This window comes from Triturus cristatus, chromosome 12, assembly GCF_964204655.1.
Source record: "Triturus cristatus chromosome 12, aTriCri1.1, whole genome shotgun sequence".
NCBI lineage: Eukaryota > Metazoa > Chordata > Amphibia > Caudata > Salamandridae > Triturus > Triturus cristatus.
The window spans coordinates 17,065,857-17,090,707 of NC_140595.1; positions in this window are offsets into that span (position 1 = coordinate 17,065,857).

Genomic DNA, 24,851 nt, shown 5'->3' on the forward strand with positions numbered 1-24,851 from the left:
TTAGCACCATGGTAGAACTATATCTACTATTTACACTTTTGGTGCTTGTAATCATGTTTATCTGCTTCTGTATTTTATGCAAGAATAACATTGGCTCAATAAATATTATTGAAAACGTCTCACTGTGTATTCTCTGTATATTTCTCTGAGAATAAGTGAGCATGAGTGACCGAGCGAAAGGTGCTGTACTGTTTCCACAATCCCTGAGGGGTCAGGGTTGTCATGTTCAGTGGTTGCCAGGAACCATTTGCTCCCTTGTAGGTTAGGGGGGCTTACGGTGGCACTGTGAGCTAGCTGCTTTACAGGCCAACATATTCTGCGGGGTGTCAGAAATCAGTCTAGACACCAAGCCCTTACTTTATGTTGTCCAAACAATGCGCAGATCCTACAGATTGGCAGGAACTACACGAGATGGCTCCACCAATGTTGGTTGGGTTTTTGTTTAATGAACAATCTGAGTAGTTCAGTTGTGCTTTCTCAGAGACCCCTACTCTCATTTTAACAGGAGACGTCCGTAGTGGGAAGGGAGAAAAATCCGCCTCAGCTGAGTAGGTGTACCCTATGAATAGGCTGTAGGTTAATCAAGCTTGAAGGTTTAGAAGTTCCCACATTGTGCATGCCATATCTCTAATTTTAGCAAAATACTACCCCTCTGACAGTGACCGAAAAAACGGAGGACATTGAAGAGCAGGTAGTGACTCTAAATATTTCAGAAAATTGCAGACAGGCAGTTACCATGAAAATATTACAACATGGCCTCCCGGCAACGGGTGGAGATATTACCTTCGTGGTTGGGGCACCTGAAGCATTCAGAACAGAATTATTCTACTCTTGGGTTAAGTTCCCGCCTGCAGATGCACACTCACGGTTAATTCATGAATACATTGAAGTAGAACCACCAGATGAGTATTTCCATACGTGGACTTAGAAGTCCCATTAACTTACCAAGAGCACATTAATTGGTTTAAAGGTGCCTTATCCCATACCACAGAACACGTGAGACTCAGTCCGCTCAGCAGAGAAGGAGCGACCGGACGGTCTCAGCCTCATATACACCGCATCCAGACATTGCTGCTTTATCAGCAGCAGGAATGCGTACACTCTACAGAGATTTGGTAAAAATCTACAGAAATCTTCCACAACACATAATGAGAACATCAACAGTTCAACCTGCAAGGGCTGCTCAGGCTACACAACCAGACATGGCTACTACAGGTATTAGCCCACAAACCCCAAATGCCATTATGGGAAAGGTTCCCACCAGCCGGAAGCAAATCCCATTCTGGATAGCACTAAAAAATGGCACATCTTGAAGTAGGTTTTGCCCATTTGGGTCCGCAGGAAAAACACAGAATACTTACAATTTACTTGCCAATGGAGATGGCTCCCCCGATAGAAGATTTTGCCACTTGGGGTACAATCTGTGCTGCTGTATATTCCAGAACACATGGTACCCCTTCAATAGCAGTCATACCAGATGTACTGAAACAGATTCAGAATGAGTACGGGGCAGAGCCTGACTTAGATCTGGGGATGAAAATAATGGGCAATTTTGCCCAGGTATCGGCCATTATGTTGTGTAACATAAAAGGGGAGGCAGCAGCAGTGGCTATATGCCAACGCCTAAGGGAGAATTGCCTAAGATTATCGAAGACACATATGCTTCACTTGGTAGAGATAATCTGGGAGCCAGACCTGGGAAATCAATAGTTAAGAGCAATTCTGAAAAGAATAACTCAAAGCAAGCACCTGATTCTTCAAAGAAGAAATGGGATAATAAACAAATAAATAAATAAAACAAATCACAGTCACGGGGTGGGTCTTCTCAACAGGAGCACACAATTTGAGAAACCATGACAATGATAGAAAGCCTGACAGGTATCAGGATACTGATACACGTTCCACTCGTTCTTTTCAGGAGTCATGTGAAAAACGTTCTGAGAGATAATGACTGTCAGAGTACAGATCGGAAGAGCGAGTCAAGTCAAAGAGGGAGACACATCGCACTTTGGACTATATAATTAAACAAGAAGATAAACAAAAGACTTCTAAACCTCAATTTAAGAAGAAGAAGCTAGCGGGGATTAAACTTAGAAATTTCCAGGCTACTAAGGACTCTGCTTCTGAATGGGGAATGGGCAGTGACAATGCTGGACAGTGCGGCAGAAGTCACAATAGCTTGCCAGAACCTGATGGATTATCTGGGGGTAGTAGCGCTGATTGAGCATATCCCGGTCGAAACAACTGATACAAGGGTAAGTGTCCCACATTGTTTATACGAAATAACGCTCAAAATGGAGGGGGACATACCCAGGCAAGTATAGTGACTCTTTTGGGACAACTTGACATATGGTTACGGTATTCTTTTGGCCGAAAAGGATTGGCCACGAGTTCGTAATTTGACTGCCCAAGGGGAAAAGAAGTTATTTTACCTGCTTTCTCCGACCTTGTACCAGAATCAGTTAAAAATGAATACGTTAGCTCCTGCACTTTACTGCAATCATGTTGGATGGGATAACACGTCACCTCATCACGAAATCCCATTAAAATCAATTCCTCAACTACAGAGACAAAACCTGATTAAACATGAGGCAAAGAAACAAGTCAGGGAGATGCTAGATCAACTTGAATACCAGGGTGTGATAGAGAATTGCACCTCACCTATGAATAATCCCTTGTTTCCTATAATGAAACCCGATAATTCATAGAGTCTGGTCTTAGATTATAGACATTTAAATGCATCCACATGCACATTTGCAGAACTAAATTCACATAGTGCCACACTAATGAATAATATTGTGAGGAAGAAATACAAAACAACACTAGACTTCTCAAATTGATTTTTCTGCCTAAATATAGTGCCCGGGAGCAGATATTTGACAGCATTCTCAGCGCTAGGCTCTTAATGCCAATTTTGTTGATTACCACAAGGGTGCAAGAACATCCCGGACTGTTTTCAGCCAGAGTATTAGAGTTACTTCAAAATTTGAACAAGGAGGCATTGTCCTATGTAGATGAAATCTATCTGATGGATGATGAATCATTGTCTAGCGTGAACCACATAATTCTTGGATTCGCCCACCTGGGAAGCAAATTCAATTAAAAAAAATAAAAAAATTACCCACCTCAGTGTCCTATGTTTAGGGTACGAATTGTCAAGTGAAGGCAAAAGTATGGCGGCACAATTTTTAAAAAAATGTGCACTGCTCCAACCTCCAAAAGACTACAATCCATTTTAGGATTTCTACATTTTGGCAGGACATACATTTTGGATTACTCAGAAAGGGTGAAACCTTTCTATGAGTTAATTAGACCGTATTTTTCAGTATATCATTGGACACAGGAGCATACAGATTTTCTATGTTCCGTACAAGCTGACATGATAGCTTCCAAACGTTTACACACACGTGTCAACACAACTAACCAGGTGATCCGCGTAGTCACTGGTCCAACTGGGTACACATACATCACGTTCAATGAAGGTGATACAGTCCCTACTGCATACAAATCACATTTGTACACGAACACTGAAATGCGTTTTGCACCAACTGAGAAGATACTCACAGCGGTACAGACTGCTGTAGTGAGAGAGAGAGCACTAGCACAGGGGAAACGCATAATTGTCATGACCCCGGTACCGGCCCTAGAGGCCTTTGCGAAGGCAAGTATCCCAAATGGTAAAGCATTACATCCACGATGGATTCAATGGGCTAAGTCTCTCACTGTAACAGATGTAGATTAGAGATGTGACTCTACATTACAAACACAGGCATTCTTGCAGTACAAATAAGATTATCCTCTGACGAATGAAGTAATGTCTCTAGATCGATATGAATGTATCATTTACACCGATGGCTCTGCCTGGGAAAACACACACTCCATCTCTAGGGGACTGTATGGCGCAGCTGGCGGAACTAAAAGCTCTGGTACTGACACTACAAAATACGGATCGTGAATTCCCCACACTCATTGTGTGTGATTCATTTTACTGTGTCCAGTCCTATAATGAATGTCTACATTATTGGGGCCAAAATAGATTTAGGGATTCCAAAGTATGCACAGTAAAGCACAGGGGGGCAGTGTTACAAGCCCCTTGCGACATGTTTATGCCACCGTTGTGTCACTTTTGTGATGCAGCGGTGTTGTAAACAATGCACCATGTTGCAACACATTTACAACATGACGCATATAGGGAGATGCGTCACGTTGTAAAGCCCTGCGTCACATTATACCTGCGTCAGGTATAATGTATGCAGGGTGGGTGTTCTGATGCAATAAAGACTTGTAAAAGTGACGCAGTAATCTACAAGATTTTACTGCGTCAGTTCTACGATGCCACTGCGTCAAAACCTTACGCCTGCTTGAAGCAGGCATAAGGAGTGACGCAGCACAATGGGAATAGGCATTCCTAGCATTGCTGGAGTTGCGTCGTGCTTGCGACATGACTCCAGCAATGCGTTACTTTTACGCCAACAGATGCGTGACACATCTGTCAATCCTTGCGCCACAGTGCGCCGCATTGTAAATGCGACGCATCCATGGTGGCGCAAGGGGTTTTTTGCGCGACGCAATTGAACTGACGCATCTCTGTTAAAATGTCGAGATGCGTCAGTTCTTGTAAATCTGCCCCAAGATGCTTTGGGAGCAAGTGGCAAAGCTGAAAGAAGGCCTGCCACAGGCTCATGTTAACCATATATTGAGTCATCAAAGTGTTGGTATCCACGTTGAAGGGAATTCAATGGCATATAAAGCCGCCATGGCAACAGTTTGTACTGCTGCCTTTGCTGCAATTACTTGCTCTAGTATGAGAATAGACGTAACAACTATGATAGCTGTCAATGCCATGCGCAACAGCTCAGTCCTACTGAAAGGCTTTCCACTCAAGTACTCCTACAAGTTAGATGCACAAAAAATTCCGTATGCTCAGATTCCAGGAGGGGGGGTTAGAGTAATGCCAAACATGTATCACCATGGTTACGCACCTGCGCGCTACGAGAGGTACTAGACCTGATACGATTTTAGCAGCTTACACAGCAACCCCACACATTTTCCTACTCCCTGCTGACGAGAGGCAACTACCTCGAAACACGTGTCCAGGGATGGCACACGCCACGCATACTTGCATTCACACTCGAGCATAGGTGTATCCGCCGACGCTGACCTTCAGGGACCATTTTCATTGGGGGAACACGCCTGGTAGGTGTAGCAGTGTGCGACCAATCTGGTTTAACTTTATATTCAGGCTCCCTTGAGCCGGTGGAGTCGACGGACTCATGGTTACGCACCTGCGCGCTACGAGAGGTACTAGACCTGATACGATTTTAGCAGCTTACACAGCAACCCCACACATTTTCCTACTCCCTGCTGACGAGAGGCAACTACCTCGAAACACGTGTCCAGGGATGGCACACGCCACGCAAACTTGCATTCACACTCGAGCATAGGTGTATCCGCCGACGCTGACCTTCAGGGACCATTTTCATTGGGGGAACACGCCTGGTAGGTGTAGCAGTGTGCGACCAATCTGGTTTAACTTTATATTCAGGCTCCCTTGAGCCGGTGGAGTCGACGGACTCATGGTTACGCACCTGCGCGCTACGAGAGGTACTAGACCTGATACGATTTTAGCAGCTTACACAGCAACCCCACACATTTTCCTACTCCCTGCTGACGAGAGGCAACTACCTCGAAACACGTGTCCAGGGATGGCACACGCCACGCATACTTGCATTCACACTCGAGCATAGGTGTATCCGCCGACGCTGACCTTCAGGGACCATTTTCATTGGGGGAACACGCCTGGTAGGTGTAGCAGTGTGCGACCAATCTGGTTTAACTTTATATTCAGGCTCCCTTGAGCCGGTGGAGTCGACGGACTCATGGTTACGCACCTGCGCGCTACGAGAGGTACTAGACCTGATACGATTTTAGCAGCTTACACAGCAACCCCACACATTTTCCTACTCCCTGCTGACGAGAGGCAACTACCTCGAAACACGTGTCCAGGGATGGCACACGCCACGCATACTTGCATTCACACTCGAGCATAGGTGTATCCGCCGACGCTGACCTTCAGGGACCATTTTCATTGGGGGAACACGCCTGGTAGGTGTAGCAGTGTGCGACCAATCTGGTTTAACTTTATATTCAGGCTCCCTTGAGCCGGTGGAGTCGACGGACTCATGGTTACGCACCTGCGCGCTACGAGAGGTACTAGACCTGATACGATTTTAGCAGCTTACACAGCAACCCCACACATTTTCCTACTCCCTGCTGACGAGAGGCAACTACCTCGAAACACGTGTCCAGGGATGGCACACGCCACGCATACTTGCATTCACACTCGAGCATAGGTGTATCCGCCGACGCTGACCTTCAGGGACCATTTTCATTGGGGGAACACGCCTGGTAGGTGTAGCAGTGTGCGACCAATCTGGTTTAATGCCAAACATGGATCGCAGATTGGAATTGATACTAGCTGCACACGAGGATCTGGGTTCCGCTCATGCAGGGATCAGGGCCGCAGTTTCCTACTAAAGCAACGCTATTGGTGGCCAGATCTTAGTAAACAGACCAAGAACTTTGTCCTCAAATACGACATCTGCCAGCAGATGAAGGGCTCCACCATAGTACGTCCACCACAAACACCTTTATTGATCTCAGACAAACCTCTCACAGATGTATATTTTGATCACTGTGGCCCCTTACACTCAGACAGGGCTTACAAGTACATTTTGGTGGCAGTAGATTCATGTTCCAGATTCCTGTGGGTTTGGCCCCAGCGCTCGCCTGACGCTCAAACTGTTGTAAAGGATTTGCAAGTCTTTATCAGCACGTATGCAATTGCCCACTACATTTCAACCAGGGTCCGGCGTTTAGCTCTCGGGCTTACAAAAAAGCCATGGGAGGTTTGAGTGCGGCCTTGGGGTACTCCTCCCCATACCATCCTGAGGTAAATTCGGTCTTTGAGAGGAAAACCCCTGAGTTAAAGCAATCCTTGTCAGGCAACAGTATTAAGCTCAGTTGGTAGTTGGGTCAATCATCTATATGGGGTCCAGAGGGCACTTAATAACATGCCAAGAAAATCCCTGGGGGGCCGTGCACCTTATGAACTCTTGTTTAGGGTGAGGATGTGGGTACCTGACCTCGATAGTGTTAGCATGGTGGTGGCTGAAACCTCATTTGACATCAATGACCGTTTGGATGTTTGAAGGGACCTTAAAGAATACCAAGATTTACAAAGCAACATCCAAGTAAAACGCACCCCAATGGGGAAGTGAAAACAGTATCGACAAGACCTGCCTGGGTCCCGAAGATTGGGTACCTGGTCAGAGAGACAATTGTGGACAAGAAATAATTTGGGCCATCTTACAGAGCGCCTGTACCTGTCCTGGCTGTCGAAGGTACTAGAACTGTACTTCTTCCGCCACTAGCCGGTCGCCGAGACAAGAGGTTTGTCTCAATTGATCTGATCATACCAGACTATGTGGCCGATTCTCAACAGTAGGCCCCGTGGGATCCTGGATAGCCACCACATTCCTCTCGTTACCGTGCAGGAAGTTCAGATGGAAGCATTACTAACGACTGAAGACTCCACTTTCCAAAGAGAAGCTGAAATTATACTTCTCCCAGGTGAAACAACTACAAGATCGAGTCATCTACCAGTTTTACAAAACCTGCTGAGCTGCCAAGAATAGACCAGATGGCTACTTCGTGCATTATGATGATTTTTCATCGGATCCAAGTGAACGTGAATTGCCAAAACTGCCTCTCCCTTTCAAGCTACGAGTGTATGCTTTTTACCTTTGGCTGAAAAAGATTTAGCGGCATATTTACTAGTAACGTGGCAAAGCGTGTCATTAAACCAAGAAGGCTAACAACATGCTCCGTCAATTTAGAAACACAGGGCTGCACCATATTTACAAGAATATGGTGCAGTCCTGCGTTTCCCCCTGCGCTGGTGCTAAATTTAGCCGCTAGCGCCAACGCGCATGGGTGTCTGTGTTGCAGGGGAAGATTGTTTATGTGCAGGTATCCCTTCCTGCATATAAACAATCTTTAAATGGTGTTTTGTAACTTCTATGTGTGCTGCTCTATGCAGCACACATAGAAGTTGCAAAACGTCATTTTTCTAAAATGTTTGTTTATGTGCAGGAAGGGACACCCTCCTGCACATAAAAAATCATTGGCATTTTGCTGTTTCCATGTGCGTGGCACAACGCAGCCCACATGGAAACGGCAAAAATAAGGAGAAATTAAACATTTCTCCTCGTTTTGCCAGGGTAAGACCAGGGGGCATATGTACAAGGAGTTAACGCCGCCGTAGCATCAACTTTTGACATTACGCGGCTTTTTTTTAATCACTGTATTTACAAGCTGCCACTAACTCCAGTTAGCGGCAGTTTTCAGGCATAGACATGAATTTTTAGGATCACCACTTCTGTTAGTGAGACTTAACGAAAATGAGATGCAAGGTAGGCGTACCCGTGCAAATACTGCCACTAACCCCCCACTTTGTGATATTTACAAGGAATTCCTTGTATGGTGAAAAAACTGCCTTTAACTCCAGTTAGAGGCAGTTTTTTAAGACCAGTAAATAGTTGGTCTTAAAAATGGTGCAAACACTTGGGGCCTAATTTCAGAAGGTTTTGGTGCTGGACAGCGCTGCAAGGAATGTTGCTGCGCTGCCCTGTGACAAAACTACAGGGCAGGAATGCGCACCATCAATAAAATAGGGCGCATTCCTGGGCCTCATTCATGAAAAGTGTTGCATCGCTGCTACAAAACAGTGTTGCAACACTTTTCACTACGCCCTTCTTGCGACACAATGGATGCGCTGTATTCACTGTACGGCGCTCCATGTCGCAATTCATGGCAGATACGTCTGGAATCCTGGCCTATCTGTCAGCGCTAAAGTCATGCATTGCTGCAGTTGTGTCACAAGCATGACACTACTCCAGCAATGCATGGGGCCAGCCTATCCCTGTGGCACTGCGTCACCCTTACGCCTGCCATGAGGCAGGCGTAAGGTACTGACTCAGTGGCATTCTACAATTGTTGCAGTAAAACCTGATGGATTTCACTGCACCACTCCTATGAGGCTTTGTTGCGTGGGAACACCCACCCTGCATACATCATACCTGATGCACGTATAATGTGGCACAGGGTTTCACAAGGTCACACATATGCCTAGATGCGTCATTTTGCAAATACGGCGCAATGAGGTGCAAGAATCACGCTGCAAGTATGTCAAGAGAATGACTCACCGGTGGGGTGAAACTGTCAGAAAGGGATCATAAATAAGCCCTCCTGTCTTTTTCCACTACTTTGGCACACAGTGGCTGCCATGCGCCAACGCAGGCACCCTTGTACCATGGTGCAAGGGTGACTGTGTTGAGAAGTTGATTGATGTTGTGGCTCCATCTCTTCTCGAGACGTCTGCAGGTGGGGCTGGACGAGTGGAGGGTGGGAGTGAACCAGTTGGCCTTCTTGGAGTGTTGTTTGCCTGGTCTTTTCTTGAGGGGTGCCAGGATGTCAGCGCAGTTGGAGATCCATCGGTGGAGCTTGCGCATTGCGGTGTTGGTGTCTGTAAGCGTTGGCGGAGTGGTGATGCTGAGGGAGTTGATGGAAAGTTCTTCGGTGGCCTTGATCCAGCTGCGACGGAGGGGCAATGATGGCGATGGTGTACAGTGGGCGTGGTGAAGGCGTGATGTAAACAATGATGGTTGGTACAGGAGAGTCCTGTGGTGTGGCGAAGATGGACTGGAGTGTGTGTCAGGCTTTGTGGGTTGGTGCGGTGACTAGCTGCTTGAGTCCGATGTTGGCGAGGTTCCCCAGAAGGGGGGTGTTGTTCTTGTCACTGAGGTTGTCCAGATGGAACTTGAGGTATCCGAGTAGGATGTAGTCGTTGGATGGGAGAGCCTGGGTTGCGATGAGGTCTACAATGGAATCGGTGAATGGGGCCTCATGGCCCGGGGGGCCTGTAGATGAGGGTGCCACAGAGGGTTTTGTTGGGGTCGGTCCGGATCTGGAAGTGGAGGTGTTCCATGGTCACCGTTGCGTCATTAGAGTGCATGGTCAGTCGAGTGTGCTTTTTTTTAGACAATGGCAATGCCTCTCCTGCACGGTCAGAGGGGTCTTTGCGGGTGATTTTGTAGCCGTCGGGGTTGGCGATGTCCGGTCCGGAGCAGAGGTTGGTCCAGGTTTCATTGGAAAAGGCGATGTCTGAAGAGGTGGCTTTAAGGAGGTCACAGACTTCTGTGGCGTATTTGTTGAGGGACTGCACATTGAGGAGGATGCAGTTGAGCTGATCGGGTGTGCTGTTGGTCGGCTGGGCAGCAAGAGGTGCTGGTGTGCTGATGTGGCAGTTGGTGCTTTTGCAGTTATGGCAGATTCAGGGTGCAAGGGTATTCTTCGGTTATGCTAGATGGCAGGTGGCATGGCGTCCAGGTTTGAGGGCGAGGAGGATGCTGGTGTCGTATCTGTGGAATGTCCGAGAGGTAGGGTCCCTGGTGCTGGGTGCGGTACAGATGGGCTTGCCTTCGGCTCACCAGTGGCATGCCTGCTGCGCATGGCTGCACAGCATCCACCATTAAGTAGTGCTGCAGGGGGGCTGGACAGCTGGGAGACAGGAAACATGGAAAAGGACACTGGAGGGGGCAGGGGCGCTGGGGATCGCAGCGGCAACAAGGGAGAGAATAGGGGAAAAGGAACTGCAAAAAAGCACAGGAAAAACAAAGCCAAGATTAGAAAAAGACAGAGGTAGACAAGCAACGGAGAAGAGCAGAAAGATGAACAGCAACAGCAGAAAAGAGGGACAGGAGGGCAGTTAAGCTGCAGAGCAGTGAAGTTCTACCACTCGACCACCAGGGATGAGACGAAGGCAGAAGCCTGCGGTGAAGGAGGAACTCGAACACCTGACCTTCGGGTCAGAGGAACCAGATGCAGCAGATCGGGACAGCATCAATAGCAACCAGACTGCGCAGCGCTGTGGGAAGAGGAAGTCCACTGAGGGTTAGTCCTCTGTACACCCAAAAGCAAACTAACAGGGGCAAGGAAAGGCAGCACCACCCGGTTGCCTCTTCCGATCTGACAGTGGTGACCAGATTCCGTGTTCCCCAGTTTCCTAGTGAGTAATGGCGGATCAAGCTGCATACCTAAGGGCCTGAGCCAGAACCGGCCCCAGTGCCCCTAGCACCCACCGCCACCAATTGCCGATCCCAGTGACTTGAGCTAGTTAGTGGAGTCCCCCACCAGTCTTGTGCATTGCCCTCTGTGATGTAGGTCAGCCACATAGCAGGGGTTGCTCAGGGCACGGTGTGCATCACCCACAGGCACTAGGCCTGGGCCTGACTCGCCCCCGGGCCTCCTCCGCTATGCGTCCCACCTTCTCCTCACCTTGACATTGGCACCGGGGCTCAATGCGCTGCACTCTCTCCATATCTGTGACTCAGACAGCAGGAGCTTAAGCCAGGTGGGATTTCAGAAGTCTGGGTACAGCGGCCGCCGCTAATTTTGCAGGGGAACCTCCCGATGCAGGTGATGCAACAGGGCCCCCTTAGGCGTGAAGTTGCAGCGTTCACGCACACAAGCTTGGTGCAGGTCATGGGCCTCACCCTCCACAGCGTCCGGCCAGTGCAGCATCCTCTGGCCTGGGATGCAGAGAGTCACTGCCCACCATTGGTAATCTCCTCCTTGCACTCCGGTGTAGTGGTGGCGCCTGGTATGCGATGCAGACCTCCCTACTTTGGTGCGCAGGAGCGCCTCTACTGTTCACAACTCCAAGGTCCACCAGGCGGTCTTCTCACACAGGTCAGCAAAGTGTCTGCATGCGACCTGCCAGACTTCACAACCAGGTAAGGGCGATCGCTGACACCTTAATGTCTACCACCATTGCCCAGCAACTCCACAGCACCTCTGCCTCCCAATCCGAGTCACAGGCACGGGCCCAGCGAGGCTTCCGGGCCACTTTCAAGGTTTTGTCTGCCATTGAGTTGCAAGGAGGGCGCGATAAAAAGTGAAGTATCACTCGTTTTTCACCAGCTATGTGCCTCGTTTCATAACTGTGGCCCTGAATCTGCATTTCTTCTTCCCCTGGGACTCAGGCTGGTCATCTCGGCAGTTGGAGGGTTGGGGGGGAGGTTGTTGATCTGTGTTGCACTTGGCCCTGGCTGCTCCATTCTGCATTCCATTGGTTTTATTTCCTATTTTTCATTGGAGGTTGGACTTATAGGCTATTTTTACCTTCACAGGCAAAAAAAGTCACGTTGGGCTTACTAATGCGAGTTTTTTGCTGCTAATTGGCCTTTCGTCACTCTTCTCTTGTTAATTTCAACATTTTTATCGCCTTGACGCTAGTGTTAGCGGCAGTTTTCACCGCGGCTAGCTGTTACTAGCGATGTATTGTTTTTGGTGATTTTAAGAAAACTGCTGCTAACGCTAACACTAGTTAGCGACAGTTCCGGTACATATACCCCATTGTTTTTTAAACTGCCCCATATTTACAAGGGTGGTGCAAATATGGGACAGCAACAAAATTAAGACCAGGGAAAACCTGGTTTTACCCTGGCACAATGGGGAGAAATGTTTAATTTCTCCTCGTTCGCAGCACACATAGAAACAGCAAAACACTATTGTTTATGTGCGGGAAGGTGCCCCTAAATGCAGGCACCCTTGCACTATGGTGCAAGGGTGCCTGAGTTGGCGCTAGGCAGCAAAATTAGCACCAGCACAGGGGGAAACGCAGGGCTGCACCGTATTGTTGTTAATGCGGTGCAGCCCAGCGTTTCAGAAGTGGCGGAGCGCGGCGTTAAGCCAAGGAGGATAATGCCGTGCTCTGCCACTTCCTTGTAAATATACCCCCTGGTTTGGTTAGCACCTTTCAGACAATAATCGCAGAATAATCGGCGTTATACCATCTTTCATGCACTCTGTGTTGAGAAGCGCTTTTTGGAGGGCTCCCACTTGTCCTGCTACTTGTGGCAGGAATACTGAGAATGGAGACAGCCCTGCTAGTGCGGCGCTGCCGTGAGAGCATGGTACACTGCTTCGGCACACCTCAGCTTCAAGAACGAAATAAGCATTGGATCTTATCGTTCAGGCCGGTCTGGCATGGCAGCATACAACCTGTCTTCCACTGTCTGCTTTGCAGCCATGAATGCATCCTGGATATATGTCTCGGATCAGAATTGGTTGCGCCGCCGGACATTGATGTACTGATGTACCCCTTAAAGGCCAATGCATACTGCTGTCTCCAGCGTATTCCATTGATGATTAATGCATTCTTAGAGCCATCCTATAATGGTTTTTAAAACATCTGCTGACTTATTAGATTGCTTTTTAGATATCGACCCTTAGTATTAGGACTAGGTGTTATATTCCCAAGATAGGCTCATGTAGCGAAGCAGCTTATTTCAGGCATTGACCTCACGAATAACATTTTCAGCTGTGACCGTTTACACATATTTGCATGCATGACAATGTTGGATTAGCTTCTCTGAAACAAAACTTGTTTTCACATCTAACTTTACACAACATAATCACAACGCCCTGAACATCATGTACAAGGTCTCGTTTCACACTATGTACAAATGTCATCACTATCTTCATCCACAGGTCAACATGGCTATCCACACATCCATAACATCGCTAATCTATACAAACATCGCAAGGCTGCTTCCATTATAAAAGATGAGCATTCCGATAGACTGGCAGAGGAGGCACTTCTGCAGACACCGAGGTCCTTGCATGCTGAGAAACCACCAAGCAGCAGTTTGACATCTCATGAGGGGTGTCCGGTTCGTGACCAAGACCGGGTCCTGCACTCTATCCCATCAGGTAATGGAGTTGGTTTGTCCCTTGGGGGAATTCTTTGCTCTACACCTTCACCATCTCTAGATATACTCAGCGTAGGGTTCGCGTCGTAGGAGTACCCTCGATTACTGTCTTGTGCTATAGACCTGTATATATACACAGCTTTAGCACCGTGGTAGAACTATATCTACTATTTACGCTTTTGGTGCTTGTAATCACGTTTATGTGCTTCTATCTACTAATCATTGCATCACATTTATTTTATGCAAGAATAACATTGGTTCAATAAATATTATTGAAAACATCCCACTGTGTATTCTCTATATATTTCTCTGATAATAAGTGAGCACGAGTGACTGAGTGAAAGGTTCTGTACTGTTTCGACGATCCCTGAGGAGTCAGGGATGTCATGTTCAGTAGATGCCAGAAAACATTTGCTTTCTGGTAGATTAGAAAAACTTACATTGACACTTAGAGATAGCTGGTCCACAGGACAACATATGCTGCAGGAGTGCCCCGAATCGGTCTTGACAACAAGCCCATAATGTATGTTGTTGAAACAAACCGCAGATGCTACAGACTGGTAGAAACTACACAATACTACAAAATCACCATGTACAAGACCACTATAAAACAATTAACTCCCAAATATAGAGCAAATGTTCTAGCCAGAAAAAAAGATTAAAAACACTTAGAAAAGCATGGAAGGTGATGATTTTTGCGATCCCTTCCCACAACCCCCCAACCTTAGGGTCATAATTTGGAAGATGGCAGTAAAACCAAGGCCAAGTCGTGCCAAACAATTTGGTGGTGGTCCCGCCACCCTGGTACCACCACTGGCTGAGATATGGGCCAAAAGGCAAATCATTATGGGCAGAGTTTGCAGCAAGCAGTGAGTTTTATAGCAGCAGTTTTCCTGCTGTGCTGGAGAGAGCCCCTGTGAAATATCTTTGTTGTTTTTTTGAGAATGAGACCTGGCTGTTAGTTCTATATTCCAAAGTAACACCATAACATCCTGTTCTATATCACCTCATAGAAATTGTGCTCTACAGAATTAACTGTAATGCAACTGTAAAAAGTGGATAAATAAAGATAAATTAAAAGAAATAAGGCTTCACAGTAATACTGCTTTGCCAATAAACATTGAATCAAAAATATAAAATCAACCCCTGGAAATATTAACCACACATCACATATTTCGTAATACTCCAAACTACATACAATATAATTATAAACAAAGTCCATAACATAAAAACAACTCTTAGCTGTACAACAAAAATTCCAACCTTGAAACAACTTGAAAATGCATTGGAAGACGGGGAAGGTGATGATACTGAAATCCCCTCCAACTTAGGGCGAGGATCTGAAAGTTGAAAAGAAAAGCAAGGCTACGTCGTGCTGAAGAATTTGGTGGCGGTCCCGTCACCCTGGTACCACCATCGGCTGCGATATGGGTGATAAGGCAAATTAAAGGCAAGGCCCGCAAGGCATTATGGGCCGAGGTTGAAGCAAGCAGTGTATGTTATAGCAGCAGCAGCTCTTCTCTGTGCTGGAGAGAGCCCTGTGATATGTCTTTGTTGTTGTGTTGTTTCTTTCAGGCTGAGGCCTGGCTGCTGCTAGTCCTATATTGGAACGTAAAACCACGACATTCTGTTCTATCGCGACATATACATATTGGGTTGTACAGAAATAACTGTACTTGAACTTGAACTTTGGGGAGTGGATTACTTACAATAGATTCAAACATAATTAAGAGAAATAAGACATCACAGTAAAACTGCATAGCAAACAACCATTAAATAGCAACAATGCAATGAGCCCCTAAAGGACATACTCACATATGCAATACTTTATACAGTTTTCAGTTTTCTAGATCTTCTGTAACATTACCATGCACAACCCCTAGAAAACTTGGGGGCATATTTACAAGGCGGCAATAGAAAATTATCGCCGCTTTTGCTGCTGTTTTCGGCCAAAAAGCGGCGATAATTTTATCACCTAATTAGGAAGGTCACGCTAACGCGTGAAACCTTGCATTAGCGTGGGGATTCCTAACGCCCAGCTTTGCATCTCTAATGAGATGCAAAGTGGGCGTTCCTGACCTAACATGACAGGAGAAATGTCGCTAAGCGACATTTCTCCTATCATCAAGCCCCACGCTATGAAGCATAGCGTCAGGAAAAGTAGCGATAACCCCTGTTATCGCTACTTTCCTTACGCCTGCTTCAGGACTGACTTAGCCATGATATCCTATGGAGGGTGGATATCATGGCTAAGTTTGTGAGTCCCTATCATAAAGCTAACGCCACATTTCGTGAAATTATCGCTGGGTTTACAGTGATAATCTCACGTTAAGCAGTTAGCGTGAGGATTTTTATCGCTTTTGAGATAAGCGTTGCCAATAGCACGCTATCTCAGCGATAAAAATCCATGCTAGCTGGCGATAATTATCCTCACGCTAAGAGCGCTGAGCGATAATTATCGCCGGCCCTTGCTGATATGCCCCAAAGTTCTCCCAGCTATAGAACAAACACTTCTACCACAGAAAAGCTTTAAAAAAAAAATGAAAAGCAAAGAAGGTGATTATTTTCAGATTCCCTTGTCACCCCCCCCCAACTAAGGGTGATGGTTCAGACGTTGACAGTAAAAGCAAGGACAAGTCGTGCTGAACAGGTTGATGGTGGACCCGTCGCCCTGGTACCACGACAGGCGGAGATATGTGCGATAAGGCAATTTAAAGGCGAGGCCCTGAAACGCATTATTGGGGAATTTCCAGCAAGCAGTGAGTTTTATAGTAGCATCTCTCCTGCTGTGCTGGAGAGAGCCCCTGTGATGTATCTTTGTTGTTTTTTGAGAATGGGCCAGGCTGCTCGTTTTATATTATAAAGTAACGCCATGACATCCTGTTCTATCTCATCATATAAATATTGTGTTGTACAAAAATAACTGTACTTCATCTATAGAAAATGAATCACTAAACATTGATTGAAACCAAATTAAGACATCACAGGAAATCTGCTTCGTAAAGGATCATTGAAGCAGCCTCTAAAAAAAAAAACATGAACAAAAGATTATATTTTTTATAAACTTTCAGATTACCTACAATATGCTTATACACAAAACTTCTCACAAACAAACAACTCTTAGCTATAGAACAAACGTTCCAGCCTTTAAACAACTAAACAAAACACATTGGCAGGTGGGGAAAGTGATGATTCTGATGTCGCCTCCAACTTAAGGCGATGACCTGAAAGTTGCCAAGAAAAGCAAGGCTACTTCGTGCTGAGGAATTTGGTGGTGGTCCCGCCACCATGGTACCACCACCAACTGAGATATGGGCCAAAAGGCAATTTAAAGGTGAGGTCCTGCAAAGCATTATGGGCCGAGTTTGCAGCAAGCAGTGAGTTTTATAGCAGCAGCTTTCCTGCTGTGCTGGAGAGGGCCCTTGTGATATACCTTTGTTGTCTTGTTGAGAATGAGGCCTGGCTGTTAGTTCTATATTGAAAGCACCACCACTACAACAACATGTTCTCCCCACATAAAAATAGTGTTCTTCAGAAATAACTATACTGCAACTTTAAAAAGTGGATAAACAAAAATAGATTAAAAGAAACAAAACTTACTAATAAAATTGCTTTGCCAAAGAACATTTAAGTATAGACATAAATCAAACCCTGTAGATCATAACAACACAAACAATACATAAAGTATTTTTTAGTCTTTAACTTTATCTAGCTTATTATTACTCACTAAGCCTTTAACAAAAAAACAATGCTCAGCTGCACAACAAAAGTATCAACCGTGAATCAACTTAACAATGCATTGGCAGGCGGGGAAGGTGAAGATTTTGACACCCCCTCCAACTTAGGACGAAAACCTGAAAGTTGAAAAGGAAAGCAAGGCCATTTGGTGCTGAACAATTTGGTGGTGGTCTCGTCGCCCTGGTACCACCACCGGCTGAGATATGTGTGAATAGGCATTTCAATGGCAAGGCCCTGCAAAGCATTATGCGCCGAGTTTGCAATTAGTAATGAGTTTTATTCTAGCAGCTTTCCTGCTGTGCTGGAGAGAGCCACAGTGAAATATCTTTGTTGTTTTTTTGTTTTTTTTAGAATGAGGCCTGGCTGTTAGTTCTATATCAGAAAGTAACACCACAACATCCCGTAATTTCTCCCCACATAAAAATTGTGTTCTACAGAAATAACTGTACTGCAACTTTAGAGAATGAATAAATAAATTAAGATAGATAACAAGAAGTAAGACTTCACAATAAACTCACTTTACCAAAAATGTTTGAATTACAAGCATAAAATCAGGTCCTGGAAAAAATAACCACAGAATCAATACAATTATTTATTTAACAACCATCCAAACTACCATCAATGTGATTATATACACATTCACTGACAAAAAAAAGAACTCAACTGTAAAACAAAAACTCCAGCCTTAATATAACTTAAAAATGCACTGGAAGGGGGGCGTGGCTTGCCGAGCTGCGGAATGGCCGCTGCCTAAGCGAGCTCCGCCGGCCGGAACCTAATCCTTTAATCAATCCTGCACGTTTGGGCGCCCTGAGACCGCCGTGATCTGCGACGAAGTGAGCGCATGGAACAAGGCACCCGCCGGTGCAATCTTGACGGCCGGGAGGCTTAGACGGCGAAGATGCAACGCTGCGGCTGCTGAGGCGGAGCGCGAGACCACTGCTGCCGGGACAGGGAGGCGGCACAGAGTAAACTGAGACCGGGGCGCCCACGAGGCGGAAGGCCTGTCGGCTCTGATCGGCGGATCGCTCGGGACCTGGCTGTCTGCTGAGAAGCTGGATGGGGTACTGCTGCCCAGACACCCTTATGATTGGAGTGCCCTGTTGGCGAGGTGAGACGGTGACGGCTTGGGACCTGCGCTGGTGTGCGCTCCGAGTGGGGGAGGTGCTCAGCGGCCATAACTGAACGAGAACTTGAGGTGGAGGAGGCTGCGAGCGCTGTACCCCTGGGGCCCTGGAGTGTTTGGCCGAGGCGCTGTCTTCCGTCGGAGCCCAAGACCTGCCCAGCTGGCGCGGCGAGAGGTCGTGGCGGATGCGGAGAGACCCCCGGGCGAAGTGACCTCAGAGCGAACTGTGCGGAGGGACTGCGACCCTGTGCGGCTGGGCCGCGGGACTGCGACGACGCATCGGAGCGGTTTACGGAGGTGAGCGGTGGCCCTAGCGAGGGGAGTGTCGTATGGCCCGGGGTGTTGCAGCTGAGATTGCCCGGAGCCGTCGCGGCTGGAGCTGTGGGGCTGTGTCTGAACTGTGAAGCGGGGAGGCAGGAGCGACGGGAGGCCCGCGGTCCGCTGGCGGCTGAGAGGGAGAAGTTGGCCACCTATCCTGCCGTCTTGAGCCCTATCACGGACTAGAGCCTACCTGGGATATCGCCGCGGGGAGTGCGGGGTCCTGTGCTTTGTCTGGGAGGGCCGCCCATGTGCTGGGGGTCCAGGCAGGGCCCCTGAGGCGGCTGTCATGGGGAAGCACGATGCCAAGCAATCGAAGTTAACCTTCGACAGCAAGCGGGCGACGCGACAGGTCGACGCGGGAGCGGAGGCCCCGGCGGAGGGCGGGCCCGCCCTGGTGGTGGAAGATCGAGGGGAGGATTTGAGGACCTTAATGTTGGAGATGAGATCCAGCCTCCGCAACATTGACACCAAGCTGGACACCCTGACGTCGCAGCTAGAGTCGGTCAAAACGCAGGTTACGACTCACGAGGCGCGCCTGGACACGTTGGAGGGGCGAGTGGAGGACCTCCATGAGTTTCGAGTCGAGACTAAGGAGCAGCTCCTGCACATGGACCGGTTGCTGAACGTAATCAGAGCCAAGAATGACGATTTAGAGGCCCGATCGCGCCGCAGCAACCTCCGAGTCACGGGGGTCCCGGAGACGACAGCTATCACCAAAATGGAGAAATACATCACCGACCTGCTGCACGAACTGTTTGACCCGCATCTCTCTGCGGTCTTCGTGGTGGAGAGGGCACATAGGTCGCTGGGCCAGAGACCGCCGGTTGGAGCACCTCCGAGGCCCATTATTGCCAAACTCCTTAACTACCAGGATAGAGACGTTATCCTTCGACTTGCGAGAGAGAGAGGGAAGATCACGCATCAGGGTAACGCAATTTCATTTTATCCAGACTTCACTCCTGCAGTGCAAGCGGTGCGGAGGGAATTCGCACCGGCCAAACGACTTCTGCTCCAGGCGCAGATCCCGTACTCGTTGCTGTACCCGGCAAAGCTCAAGGTGTCGTTTGAAGGCACCACACATTTCTTTGCGGACGCTAAGGAGGCGATGAAGTTTGCCAAGCATGTGGGCGGAAAGAAGCCCAAAAGACGGATGGAAGGAGCGGAGCTTGCTGTTGGACACCTGAGTGACAATGACTGATATGGGTATCGTATTGCTAGGTAGAACTTTAACTGCCTCTGCCGCATGGTGGTAGGTCTGATGTGGGTCTGTAAACGTCCGCTTCCCATTATAGGAACTTTTGCTATGTTGCCATGCACCCTTATTCTATACATGTGATCTCGTGCGGGCCGGGCTGCCTGCAGATTTTCTGGCCGCCCTGTTACAACCAGGGTTAGACGCTGGCTTGGGCATGTCCCCCTGGGAAGGTTCCCGATTATGTTGGAGGTTTTTGACTCTGGGGTGGGTAATACACGACCTAATTGGGGGGTTGGAGTGGGTGGGGGGGGGCTGTTGGGGTGTTCATGTTTCGTTCATGGTTCAAGCCTACATGTCATTTGCTCTGTGGTTGTCCGAATGCATAGAAATGTGGAGAATACTGGGGGCGCTGTTCAGCTATGGTCATGACTCAACAACTGCCTAATGTCTTAAGCTGTGTGACGTGGAATGTGCGGGGTCTGAATGACTGCAGAAAGGCCAGGTTAGTGCATGCATATTTAGTCCGGCATAAGGTGGATATTTGCCTCCTACAGGAGACGCATCTGAGCTCATCCTCGTCTCCCCGGCTTCGCCATGCTCGCTGGGGCCATGTGTACTCTGCTACGTACTCCACTTATGCACGAGGGGTGGCCATTCTAGTTCGCCGCGGGTTGGATTGGAGGGAAGAACTAACGCACTGTGACCCAGAGGGCCGATATGTATTAGTCCGAGGCCTTTTATGTGGCATATTGGTAACGCTTGTGACCGTCTACGGTCCGAATGTTGACGCCCCTGGGTTTTTTCAGGATGTCTGGGCGAGGGTGGGGGCGGCTGGCTGCAACACCGTTCTCTGGGGAGGGGACTTCAACGCAGTGTTAAATGATGATTTGGATAGGAAGGGTACTGTCCGCAGCCTACACCCTGCGGCGGGCGCTGCCCTGCGGGCGATAGTGGAGGAGGAGGGCCTGGTCGATGTGTGGAGGGCTAGACATGGTGAGATGCGGGAGGGCACTTGCATAACAGACCATCACTGCGCCTGGTCCCGACTGGACTACTGGCTACTGTCCAGAGACGCGGCTTTGTGGACGATGGAGGCCGAACATATGACACGCTCGCTCTCAGACCATGCGCCCTGCTTGTTGCGACTGTCGCTGCCTAGTTTGCCCCCGCGGGGCTTTTCCTGGCGCCTTCCGCGACATGCCCTGCTGGACGAGGCATTCAAGGAGGAGATAAGGGCGGACATCCTTGATTATTTTGAGCTAAATGCGGGATCAGTGGGCACTGAGGCGTCCCTATGGGAGGCCTTTAAAGTGGTGATCCGCGGACAGTGTATTGCACGTCAGGCCGGGGTGTTGAAGGCTATACGAGGTACGCTCGCATCGCTGGAAATCGACATTAAAGATCTGGAGCGCCGCTTCTACGAGGCGAACACCCCGGACATACTGGGTTTGCTGAAGGCTAAGTTGCTGGAGTATGATGCGGAGGCGCAGCGGGAAGTTAGGTTCCTGGGTAAACATGCAACGGCTAGGAGATACGGGGAGGGAGATAGACCGGGTCGCACCCTAGCGAATATGATGAGGCCGTCCAGGTCTGCGACGTTTGTCCATGAGCTCCGCTCGCGGACTGGGGACGTGATCAAAGGTCGGGAGGACATTTTACATGCCTTCTCGGACTTTTACGCCGATCTATACACCACCACCCAGGGGGGATGCCCTGAGGGGCTGGACTCCTTCCTAGAGTCTATAGCGTTGGTCTGGTTTAATAATAAACATAGAGAATATATGGACCTCCCGATCACAGCCGCAGATGTGGCCCAGGTGATCAGAAGCCTGCCGCTTGACAAGGCCCCTGGCCCAGATGGCCTGACGACGGCCTTTTATAAGGCGTACGCGGAGGAACTGGCCCCCAGGCTGCTGGCAGTGTACGAGGAGGCTTTGCAGGTGGGCATGCTTCCCAAAACAATGCGTGAAGCGTCGATCATCACCCTGTTAAAGCCGGACAAACCGGAGGCTGAGCTGGACTCCTACAGACCTCTGTCCTTAATTAATGTGGATGTAAAGATTCTGGCCAAACTGCTTGCTAACAGGATACAGCCGATGCTGCCCCTGATAGCTTTGCCGGACCAGTCGGGGTTCATCCCAGGGCGGTCAACGTCGCATAACCTCCGTACGATTTTTTCCATACTGCACTACTTACATCCGGATGTGCATGCTGCAGTGGTATTCTTGGATGCCACCAAAGCTTTAGATACACTGGAATGGCCATATTTGTTCACGATATTGACTCGCATAGGGTTTAGTCAGCTCTTAATTAACAAAATCCGCCTACTTTACAATATGCCTTGTGCCAGAGTTAGGGTGAATGGTATGATCTCTGACCCGTTTCCAATCTCGCGGGGAACGCGCCAGGGATGCCCGCTGTCCCCACTCCTCTTCGCAATTGCGATGGAGCCGCTTGCAGCCCGTATTCGCCAACACCATACCGCACGTGGCATAGGCCTCAGCGCGCGGAGTTTGTTGATATCGCTCTACGCGGACGACGTCACGCTCTATCTCACTAGGCCCGAGGACAACTTGGACGTAGTGCTGCGGGAATTCATTAGATTTGAGGGGCTTGCTGGTATCGCAATTAATTGGTCCAAATCGGTGATCTTCCCCTTGACGGAGAGCACCCCGAGGATGCGGTCGGAGTACCCCTTACGGTGGGAAATGGAAGCTGTTAAATATCTCGGCATCTGGGTGAGTCGAGTGCCTCAGGACATTTGGAATCTAAATTTCGGGCGGGCGGTCGCGTGGCTGGAGGAGAGGATAAAGATATGGGTGAGATTGCCCCTGTCATTGACGGGTAGGATAGCTCTGGCCAAAATGGTGGTTTTGCCTAAATTCCTGTATTTGTTTGCGAATATACCAATTCCGTTGACGTCGCAGTTTTTTATGACGCTGCGGTCGCATCTGATTGAGCTGGTGTGGGCTGGCGGCCAGGCGCGCGCATCCTGGAACATGCTGACATTACCGTTAGCACAGGGAGGGCTGGGAGCGCCGGATATGCGTTTATACGCCCTATGTGCGCAGGCCCAATTTTTGCACTTTTGGGTGCATCAGACGCCCTTTCAGCCGCATGTGGCGGTGGAGCAGGACGCTGTAGCGCCGATCCCACTGAATGTAGCAATTTGCGCGAAGGCGCGCCGCCCCCGCGGTGACGTGGACACTGCGGAGATGCTGCGATGGGTCTGGGCGGAACTCGGACGCAGGGCGGGTGTGCCGCTTCTATATGCACCGTCTTTATCCCTAGAACGCAACCCGCTATTGCCCTGTCTTGGAGACGGACTCAGCCCGCCGCTTTTGCGTAGGTTACACTTGCGTACATTTGCGGATCTTTTCCCGGATGACACATTCCTGGAACCGCCGACGGCGGAGGAGGGGCGGGCGGTGCCTTTTTCTGAGTTGTTTCTATATCACAAACTACGGGAGACATGCCGGGCGCTGAGCGTAGACTTCCCGGCGGCCCCCCCGGTGTTCCAGGCACTGGAGGGAGTGGTGGGATCCCCATCCCCTCGAAGATTGGTCACAAGACTATATAGATCCATGCAGAGTGTGGCGCCGGCGGTGCAGCCCCAGTCCTTGCAGCATTGGAATGAGGAGCTTGACTCTCCCCTATCGGAGGAGCAATGGCTCTTCTGCTGTGGACAGCTGGCTGACCTTTCCCCCAACTATAAATTGAGGCTAATACATTTCAAGTATTTGCATAGATTCTACAGAACACCGATCGCTTTACATAGGATGGGCTTGCGTGAGGGGGTAGGCTGTTGGAGATGCGGGGGTGAACCTGCCTCGTTCTTGCATATGGCGTGGTCCTGCCCCAAGCCTTGGGAATTTTGGTCCCGGGTGTTCGCGATAGTAAACCAGATGCTGGGTCGCACTGATGCCCCTTCCCCTGAAGTTGGGATATTGGGATATGTCAAACATACGCCACCTAAGGAGCGCAAACTGCATGCCATGCTTCTATTGTTTGCTAAACGACAGGTGGCGATCCACTGGGGTAGAAGCCGGGTGCCCTCGGTGAAGGGATGGCTAGCGGATGTCGCTTACGGTCAGGAGCAGCTTAGCGTATTCTGGGACTTGATGCCATCCACCTCTCGCCCGCGAGACATTTGGGAGCCATTTCTGCGGTGGGCTCAGGAACAACGGGAGAGAGAGGCTGCACTGGATGACTGAGTGTGAGAGGTGCGGGGTGGGCCCGGTGGGCTTGGAGGACGGGGGAGGGGAGATTGCCGGGGGCAGTGGGGAGGCGACGTGGGAGGGCACTTCGGGTGGCGGTCGCACACTTAGACACGGGGACGGCCGGGTCTGTTGGGATGTACAACTGGCTGGGAGAATTAATAGGTCAGATCTGACCCCGCGGGGATAGGCTCTTGAGGTGACGTTGAACACGCTGTCTGACGCACCCAACGCTTTGGATACGTATAAGTGAATGCATTGACATGTACCACAGATGTAATAAGAATGTGATTCTGCTGGCTTGTGTTGTTGGTTACTGTTTGTAATGTTATGTCAACTTCAATAAAGCTTTCAAAAAAAAAAAAAAAAAAATGCACTGGAAGGCAGGGAAGGGGATGATTTTGACACCCACCCTTACA